At 27.2% G+C, this 9,579-nt stretch overlaps 1 protein-coding gene across 3 annotated transcripts in view; it reads left to right on the forward strand.

Moving 5' to 3' along the window:
• Window positions 1-5,026: 5,026 nt before the first annotated feature.
• LOC124953158 overlaps window positions 5,027-9,579 on the forward strand; it is a 175,847-nt gene continuing 171,294 nt past the window's right edge. Inside the window, exons 1-2 of one of the 3 annotated variants that reach the window (XM_047504123.1) lie at window positions 5,027-5,478; window positions 5,597-6,050. The gene's annotated coding sequence lies outside the window, so the exon portion shown is untranslated. Of the gene's footprint in view, window positions 6,051-9,579 lie in introns of all 3 variants that reach the window. The other 2 variants (XM_047504122.1, XM_047504124.1) reach the window with 2 other exon arrangements.

Here is a 9,579-nt window from a genome sequence, read left to right on the forward strand (position 1 = left end):
AACTTCTATCGTTCATTGAATATTTTCGAAGAACATAATTTTTATTTATTTATTTATTTATTTTGAATTTTATCATTTGGTTCCTTTTTTTTTTTTCTTTCTATCGTGTCACAAAATCATAATTATTAATCTTTATAATTTTTAAACTTTTATCATATAGCAAATTAAATAATATTAATTAAATATTAAATTAGATTAAATAATATATATCTGCGAGCGTGCAAACAAATCATTCGATCTAATAACTATCACGTATTAATTATAAGACATAATATGACGAATTAAATAATAAAAATATTAAATCTATCGAAAAGTAACGTTTAGAAAAATTCATTATTAATAAAAATATCTGGCTTAAATTTAACAGAAGAAAAAAAGAAAGAAAAAATATTAAAAGTTCATCATATGAGTTAACAAAAAAAAAATTTTATAGTGATAAAATGAAACGAGATGTAAAAAATGTAAATACATATACATACATACATACATACATACATATATATATATATATATATATATATATATATACATACATATAAATGTATATATACATTTGAGTAAGTGGCTTGAAAGTTGTTGCAGACGAGATTATAGAGGGGATTAACAAAATTTAAAATAAAAAAAAAAGATTGAAAAAAAAAAGAAAAAAAAAAGGAAAAGGAGACAACTCGTCTCCGTTTTATGGAGCAGCCTGTAGAGAAGTTAAAAGAGAAAGAGAGAAAGAGAGAGAAAGAAAGAAAGAGAGAGAGAGAGAGAGAGAGAGAGAGAGAGAGAGAGAGAGAGAGAAAGAATAAGAAGAGAAGAGAAGAGAAAAGAGAGTCTGAGACGAAACACAGCAGTGTGGGGTTACCACAAGGGGTATTCACGGTCTTCGCCCTTTTGTTTCCGTAATCACCATTGTATACGGGCAAACACGGTGCTTGGTTCGACACCAGATGCGCGATACCGTTACCATGAAAGAGAGAAAGAGATGCAGAACGTATACATATATATAAAATTGTATGTGTTCGTATATATTTGTATGTGTATGTGTGTATATGTGTGCGTATGCATGTGTATGAGTGTACTGTAAGAGAAAAAGACTTAGAGAGAGAGGGAGAGAGAGGGAGAGAGAGAGGGAGAGAGAGAGAGAGAGAGAAAAACGTTGCACCCGGCAGACGCTCGACTTTACTAAACGATTCTGTACTGGTCCATACGACAAAAATCCAAGAATTCAGAAGTGAAATCAATATATATATATATATGTGTGTGTGTGTGTGTGTATGTAAAATATGCGGATGCGTGTGTATCTTTCCGATACGTGGCACGTGCTTCACCCGATACGATACTGCACAATGACGTAGAAACTTTTTGAGAAATCATAAAGAAGAGGAAAATACTATTGATGTTTTAAGAATTTCTTTTTCTTTTTTTTCTTTTTTTTTTCTTCTTCTTCTTTTTCTTTATTTTTTTCCTCTCTATCTTATTACTTTTCGTTCATTTATAACGTTGTTTTTTGTTTGTCGTTTCTTCTTTTTTTTGGGGAGGAAGAGGAGGGGAGGGCTTTAATTAATCCATTTAATAGGCGTTCTCGTTTTTTTTTTTTTTTTTTTTTTTTTTTTTTCTTTTTTTTCTTTTTTCCTGTTATTTTATCTTTATGATGACTGATATTTTTTTCGATTGAACATTATTTATTATCAAGTTTAGTACGTGACTTTACTTTTCTCTAATTTTTTTTTTCCTTTTTGTTTTTTTTTCTTTTTTTTTTTAGGATAATCTTTGAATAATGTCACGTGATTTTCTGTGGAAGAAGAAGAAATGTTTCAACAGATACTTGTTGAAATCGTTTAATCGTTTAATATCATCAACGTTAGATTTTTTCTATTTTGTGGGTTATAAAAAAAAAAGAGAGAGAAAAGAAAATAGAAAGAAAAAGAAAATTTCGCTCGGACGAAATTTGAGGGTAAGTTGATTTTTTTTTGTCTTATCGATTGTACGTGCTTACGATTGTTTGTAAATTTTTTTTTCTTTTCTTCATCGTCCCCCCCCCACCCACCCCCGCTATTCCTCCCTCGAATTCCCTCTCTCATTCCTGTCATTAAATCATTGTTAACAATGTATCGTTTAATTAATTTTTTCTTCTTTCTTTGTTTTTTCTTTCTATTTTTTTTTCTTTTTTGTCTTTTTTTAGTAATTTCAATTAAACAACAAGCTTTATATTTGTATCGGGGAATTAATTTGAAAGGAAAAGTAAATTTGTTTAATAAATTTTGAGGTTGTTGGATGGATGAACGAAATTCGTGAAATATATATTTGAATGAGCGTATATACGTGTACATTAAACTGAATTAAATACTTAAACTTGGTACAATGAAAATGATATTAAAGTCACATGGCACGGAAACGTGAATTGGTACGGACCTGCGTGCCACCCATGGGCCATCGTCCATCGGATCATGGATACCCTACGATATTTATCATTCGAACGTGACTCGCCTTCGCGTTGGCGGAGCTCGTCCTATCGAGCCTTACACACCGAACTCGACCTTTTCGTTTGCGAAAGAGACCTGGATCAGGAGCATATGAGCAACTATAGTTTATATGGTTAACTCGAAACAATTGAAATCGATGTAATCGTCATTGTTTGGATTTTTTGATTTTAATTAAAAGGATAAAAAATTTTCTTTCAATATTTATTCCTTTATATTATCGTATATCCATAAAAAGTGTGACAAATTGTACGAAATCAATACGACGAGACGTGTGATAAATTTCAAGAAAGACAATTTTTCATTTGAATTCATTCGTGGGAAGAGAGATGTAACGTTGAATATTTTTTTGTTTATTTTTTCTTTTTGTTTTCTTCTTTCATTCTTCGTCTTCTTCTTTTTTTTCTTTTTTCTTTTTTTCCTTTTTCTAATTAAAAATCTTTTTTTTTTATTTCGTATTACAAATAGAAACGGCTCGTAAGTAAATATGAATCTTGTTATATTTTTTAGATTATAATTTTTATAAAAATATATATGTTTAACCTTTATTTATTTATTTATTTATTTATTTATTTATTCGTTCGTAATTCTTTCTTTCTTTTTCTTTTTTTTTTTTTCTTCTTTAATTTTTCTTTCGCATCATAAAAAGGCATATTTTTTGCAGAAGGTTTCGTCTTTAAAAAAAAATGTTACACTCTAATTTTTATGAAATAAAAAATAAATATATAGAAGGTTTAAAATTCCCTTATTCTTTTTCCCTATCTTTTTTTTCTTTTTTTTTTTTTTTTAATCAATTTTTCTGTTTTTCCTTTTTTTTTTTTTTAATTACAAAATAAACGATCGTGTTAAAAAGATCACGTTAAATCTTCAAGGAAAATTAATTCATTGTTTTAATACGAGATGAATATTTGATTTTCCTTTTTTATTTTATGTACATTGTATTATATCTTCTCGTTTTCTCTTTCTCCCTCTCTCCCTATCTCTCTCTCTCTCTCTCTCTCTCTCTCTGTCTCTCTCTCTCTCTCTCTCTCTTTCTTCTTCTTTTTCTTTTTCTTCTTCTTTATGTTAGACTTTCACGTTTGGCGTTATCGAAAGGCGTCTATTAGGTTTTCAAGAAGAAAATTACGACAGGATTTCCAGGAAAATCGATTAAACTACCTTGTCGCGACGATACGAGCCATTTCCTAACCACCCCGAACGAAACCTTCTCTGATCTTTTCACACTATTATTTCACGTTCGCTTAACTAATCACGATACGTCCAATACAGAAATTTTAACGATTATTATTATTATTATTATTATTATTACTATTATTATTATTATTATTATTATTATTATTATTATTACTATTATTATTATTATTATTATTATTATTATCATTATCCGATGAATTTCGAATAGATCAAAAAAATAGAGAGCGTTATTAAATTTATGAAATATATTATATATTTACGGTTATAGGGTTTATTTATTTATAATAAGTCGATTATTATAAATAAATATATAAAAAAGAAAAATGAATTTACAAAATGAGTTTATATCGAAAACAATTGATTTTAATTATGTATGTATGCATATATGCGTGTATATATATATATATATATATATATATATATATATATATTGTTAGACTATAATATCTATACCATACATTATTGTATGGTATAAACGTATACGCACACATTGACAACTCTCCTATAATATTGTAATCTGAAAATACTGTTTCGATATAACACGATATGCATTAACCGTGTTATAAGAGGATAGGCCTGTATAATCGTATAATAAGATATTGATATAATGATATAGATATTATAATAATGATAGAATGTTAATTATGATAATAAAATTATAATAAATAACAGGATGATGATGATGGTGATGATAGAATAATAATGATAATATTAATAATAAATGTATAATATAATAATAATAATAATAATAATATGATAATAATATGATAATAATAATTACAATTATGATAACAGTAATATTATGTTGATAATAAATAAATGCAAATAGTTAACAATTAATTATTACCATAAATTAAATAATCATAATATTAGAGTAATATTAATTATTACTATAAACTTATACAGTTAAATTAATAAAATTATTCATTATAAATTGATATAATTAACTATAGTGAAAATATAAATTATAAAAAGAGAATGATAGAATAATAAAATATGTAATAATAAATTATGCAATTTTTTTTTTTCTTTTTTTTTTTTTTTTTTTTTTTTTTAATATTACTTCTTTAATAATATCATAATCGATATAATATCAATATCATATTATCATTATCGTATCATATCGATATAATCAAAATAAATATAATTGATTATAACGACGGAATAAAAAAATTCATGGGAAAAGAAAAATAAAACGAGGTATATAGAAATAATAAAAACATAAATACAATCAGACGATTGTATTTGAAATTGTATTGGTACTACGATAAATAATAAATACAAGGTTAAGGACCCAAACAATACGGCACTGTTAGTGGCTCGCTCGATCTCGATCACGATCCACGCGGTTAGTCCGACCGCGGCGGTGCGATCGAACGGATCGATGTTCGTTTTTCCTCGTTCGTCCTCGTATCGAGCGACTTCACCTACGAGATTCGTCTACGTTTAAAAAAAAAGCTATACATATATATATATATACATAAAAGTAAAATCCAATGCAAAATCGATTGCATCGAATCGAATTTATTCGTACTCGTCGTAAATTTTTCGTGTTAAACGGCGAAGTTTAAGCAACGATATCTTGATAAGAAGATAAAAAAAAAAAAAGAAGAAGAAAAAGATAAAAAAAACAGAAAAGGAAAAATAAATAGTAAAGAAAAAAAAAAAAAAAAAGAAAGAGAAAGAAAGAAAAGAAAACAACACCAGATGTATAAACGTGGATTTCATTCGAATATAAATTTTGTCGTTTCTGTGACTGGGGCGAGTCAATCTTTCAGTACACATAAATCCTGGCAAAGCGTATTTTCGTATTAACGTATGATTTTTATTCTACTTTTGTTTTATATCTCCTTTTTTTTCCCTTCTCTCTCTCTCTCTCTCTCTCTCTTTCTCTCTTTTTCATTTTTTCATTTTTTTCATCCATTTTTTTTTAGATATATTTTAATACGTATTCACTATTTCCAATAATAATGTCCGCGTTCGCGCGCGTGTGTCTGTGTACGTGCGTGTATATGTGTTGTTAAAAAATATTCTTTTCTAAGAATACGTGTATATATATATATATATGTGTGTGTGTGTGTATGTGTATATATATATGTTTATGTGTATTTGTAAGAGTGATCTTGTATGCTTATAAATCGTGGTTTTCTTTTTTAACCATTACGAGTGGCTTTTACGATATAAGTGTTTTGAGTTCAAGTGCTTCTGCCTACGTAAAACGTCGATTTTAGATCTATCGATCGATTACTAACGTTAGACGTAAGGTAATCGAATACGTCGAGCTTCCTCTTTGGCTTGTCTGGACGAGAAACAGGAAGAGGAATAAGAAAAAGAAAAAGAAGAAGAAGAAGAAGAGGAAGGAATAGCAACGGAATATCGACAAGTTAGGTTAGTTTTCGAACAACTTTCTATATATTTTATGTACACGTAATTTCATCTTTTATTTTTGACAAGATGAAGAACAATGATAACGATTTAAAGAATTATTTTTCTTTTCCTTTCTTTTTCTTCTTCTTCTCTCTTTCTCTCTGTCTCTCTCTCTCTTTTTTTCTTTTTTTTTTTTTTTTTTCTAAAAACTTTCGTTCATCAAGAATATCGATTATTAGTTATTTTCTATTTGTAAATACGGCTCGGCTGACTATTACGTTGATTGATTGATATGTACGATGCAAAATTTTTAATACGAATTTTATTAATATTTATACGTCTAATATATATTAAAATTTATTTATGTAATTAATGCATTAACGTATTAGGAACTTATGATTAAATTATGGTTGTAAGAATATACAATATACATATATATATATATATATATATATATATTTTTTTTTTTTTTAATCTGCTGATCGATAAGTTAGATTAGTTTTTAAACAAAATTTTATATATATATTATATAATTTATTGTTTTTCTTTTTTTTTTTTTTTTCTTATTAAAACAAAGGATAACGATAATGATTTATATGAGAATTATTTTTTTAGTTTATTACCATTAATAACTTTCATATTGATGTTATATTTACGATGTAAAATTTTGAATAAGAATTTTGTAATAATTACGTGTTCAATTTTGTTTGTCAATATATGTACGTAATTAATGTTTATATAATTAGAAAATTTATGATTGAATCATAGTTGTAAGAATCTATATATATATATGTACATCTACATTATAACTTATTGATTGAAAAATTAGATTAGTTTTCGAACGATGAATACGATTATGTATGAAATTTATTTCGATTAAAAATAAAATAATAAACGATAGAAATTAAATATATTATATAAATTAGCTATATTTGTTAACAGATATATTTATATAATATATCTATTAATAAATATATCTAAGATATAATATTTATAAATATATTTATCCATGACTGTTATATATTATATTACACTTGCATTATAATATTATATTACATTACAATATATATATATATATATATATATAACTATTACGTACATTATAAATTATTATTGTTATTATTTTATTTTATTATATATAATGCATTTTTACTAAATAAATATAATTTAATTAATTTGATCAATTAATAACAATTAATTCGTTTTTGTCAATTATGTTTGTTCGTCTTAAATAAATTTTGAAATAGAAAAATTCGTTGACGTATTTCGTTACACAGTGTTTCGACTTTATTCTTTCTCGTCGTCGCTTAAAATAAAACATTGTTAATTCTTAGAACAAGTAAAACACACCTGAGCGAGCTGAGAGAGTCTCTTCTGGCCAAAACAGTCGTTATATGTAACCTGATAGGTTATGTTGCCACTTTTTTTTCGTAATTTCTGGAACGAGAAGGAAGAAAGTTTCTTGGAAAAATGTATAGTTCGAAATATCTACGAGATATTACTTAACTCTTTATAACGGTATTCTAACTTTCAAGTTTTACATTCATTTATGTGTGTATGTGTGTTTTTTTTTTTTTTTTTTTTTTTTTTTTTTTTTTTTTTTGTAATAAAGAATTAATTGTTCGTTCCTTTAATTAATTAATTATTGTTCGAAAGTCCGAACGGTCGTTTAAAATGTATATTTTATAATTAAGATATGATATAGTTATATATAATGTAATGATATAAAAGAGAATCATATAAATTTTATAATTGCAAAAAAGAAAGGTTAGGATTATAGAGAGTCAAATATATAATGATTATCTCGTTATTTATATTACTTGATAATACTTGAGTAAATAATTAAAAAGCAAATGGAACATGAAAATCTCTTTAGTATCGTTTATCTCATTAATACGTATATTTTAATCTCAATATTACATACGATTTTATTGTAAACAGTTTCTAGTTTCAAAATAATAATTAATTCTATCTGATTTAATAATCAAAATTAATTCTCTTAACAACGTTCATTCATTTACTATTTGACGATAATAGAGCATTTATAAATTAATTAAAATACGGATACATTAATACATTTATTAACCTCAATGTTACGTACGAATTTACTATATGTAATCAAAAAAATTAGTTTCAAAATATCAATTAATTCTGTTCGATTCAATAATTGTAATTAAAATTAATCGTTCCAATAATAATCATATTAAAAGCAACTGTGAACGTGTACTGACATTAAACAAATTATTAAATAATTGTTAAGAAAGAAAAGAAGATAAATTAATCGATCGATCGATCAAAATTAATCGACCATTTGAAAAACATAAAAAATAAAGGGGTAAAAAAAAGGTACGTTTCTAACGTACGAAAAGTATGAAAATCCTAAACAAAAAAAAAACCATGTTTATCAAAACATACAACACACATGGATTATAAACAATTGGAAAATAGATTGTACAATGGTAGGGGGTTTGGGGTTACCTAGCCAAAAAGCAAATGTTCGTTACCCTCTTAACGATCAGCTCGTTATCTACTTCCAGTAGCATCGGGACGAAGCCAATCGCGAACATTTACGAACATTCACGAGCATTCTCGAAGTTGCCTTCTCACTCGACGTTCCGAGTTTGCCGAACGAATTTGGCCGGTGCAAAACCGCGGCACGTAATTGGACAGGATAACCTAACCTCTCTCTCTCTCTCTCTCTCTCGCTCTCTCTCTCTCTTTCTTTCTTTCTCGTTCCCTCCCTCACACATTCTCTCTTTCTTTCTTTCTTTCTCTTTCTTTCTCTTTCTTTCTATCTTACACGTTTTCAGACTGCATAGTTCCTTTTGGAATGGTACTTCGTGGCAAAGGAGAACCAATGTTCGTACATACATACATACGTGCACGATATCGCCTTTCCTGATTTATGAACTCCATTGGGGTCTTTTCGTGCTAACTTTGAGAAACTGAACCTTATCGTTCCATTCTCTCTCTCTCTCTCTCTCTCTCTCTCTCTCTCTCTCTCTCTCTCTCTCTCTCTCATACTGTATATATATATATATACATACACACATATATACATATACATATACATCTCTCTCTCTCTCTGTCTGTCTCTCTCTCTTTCTCTCTCTCTCTCTCTGTCTGTCTGTCTCTCTCTCTCTCTCTCTCTCTCTCTCTCTCTCTCTCTCTCTCTCTCTCTCTCTCTCTCTCTCTCTCTTTCTTTGACTTGCACTTCCCGTGCCGAGTTTTCGGATTAAACGCTTTCTGCGTAAGCCACACCAACCAACCAAGTAGTAACTTACTAGCCATGAACCTTTCTACGATCGATCTGTATGTACTTACTTACTTACTTACTTACTTACTTACTTACTTATTTACTTCTTTCTTTCTTGCTTTTACTTGGAAGAAAAATAGGTTCAATTGTAATTGTTGAAGAAATTTCTAACCTACGATAAGTTTACTTTTTGTTTCTTTTCAAATAATAGTTTTTTTTTAAATGAAACGTTTTGTTATGATGAAATTGTTGAAATTAGAATCTATAAGGAGATTATAAGATTGATTATTGAAT

This window comes from Vespa velutina, chromosome 11, assembly GCF_912470025.1.
Source record: "Vespa velutina chromosome 11, iVesVel2.1, whole genome shotgun sequence".
In the NCBI taxonomy this organism is placed as follows: domain Eukaryota; kingdom Metazoa; phylum Arthropoda; class Insecta; order Hymenoptera; family Vespidae; genus Vespa; species Vespa velutina.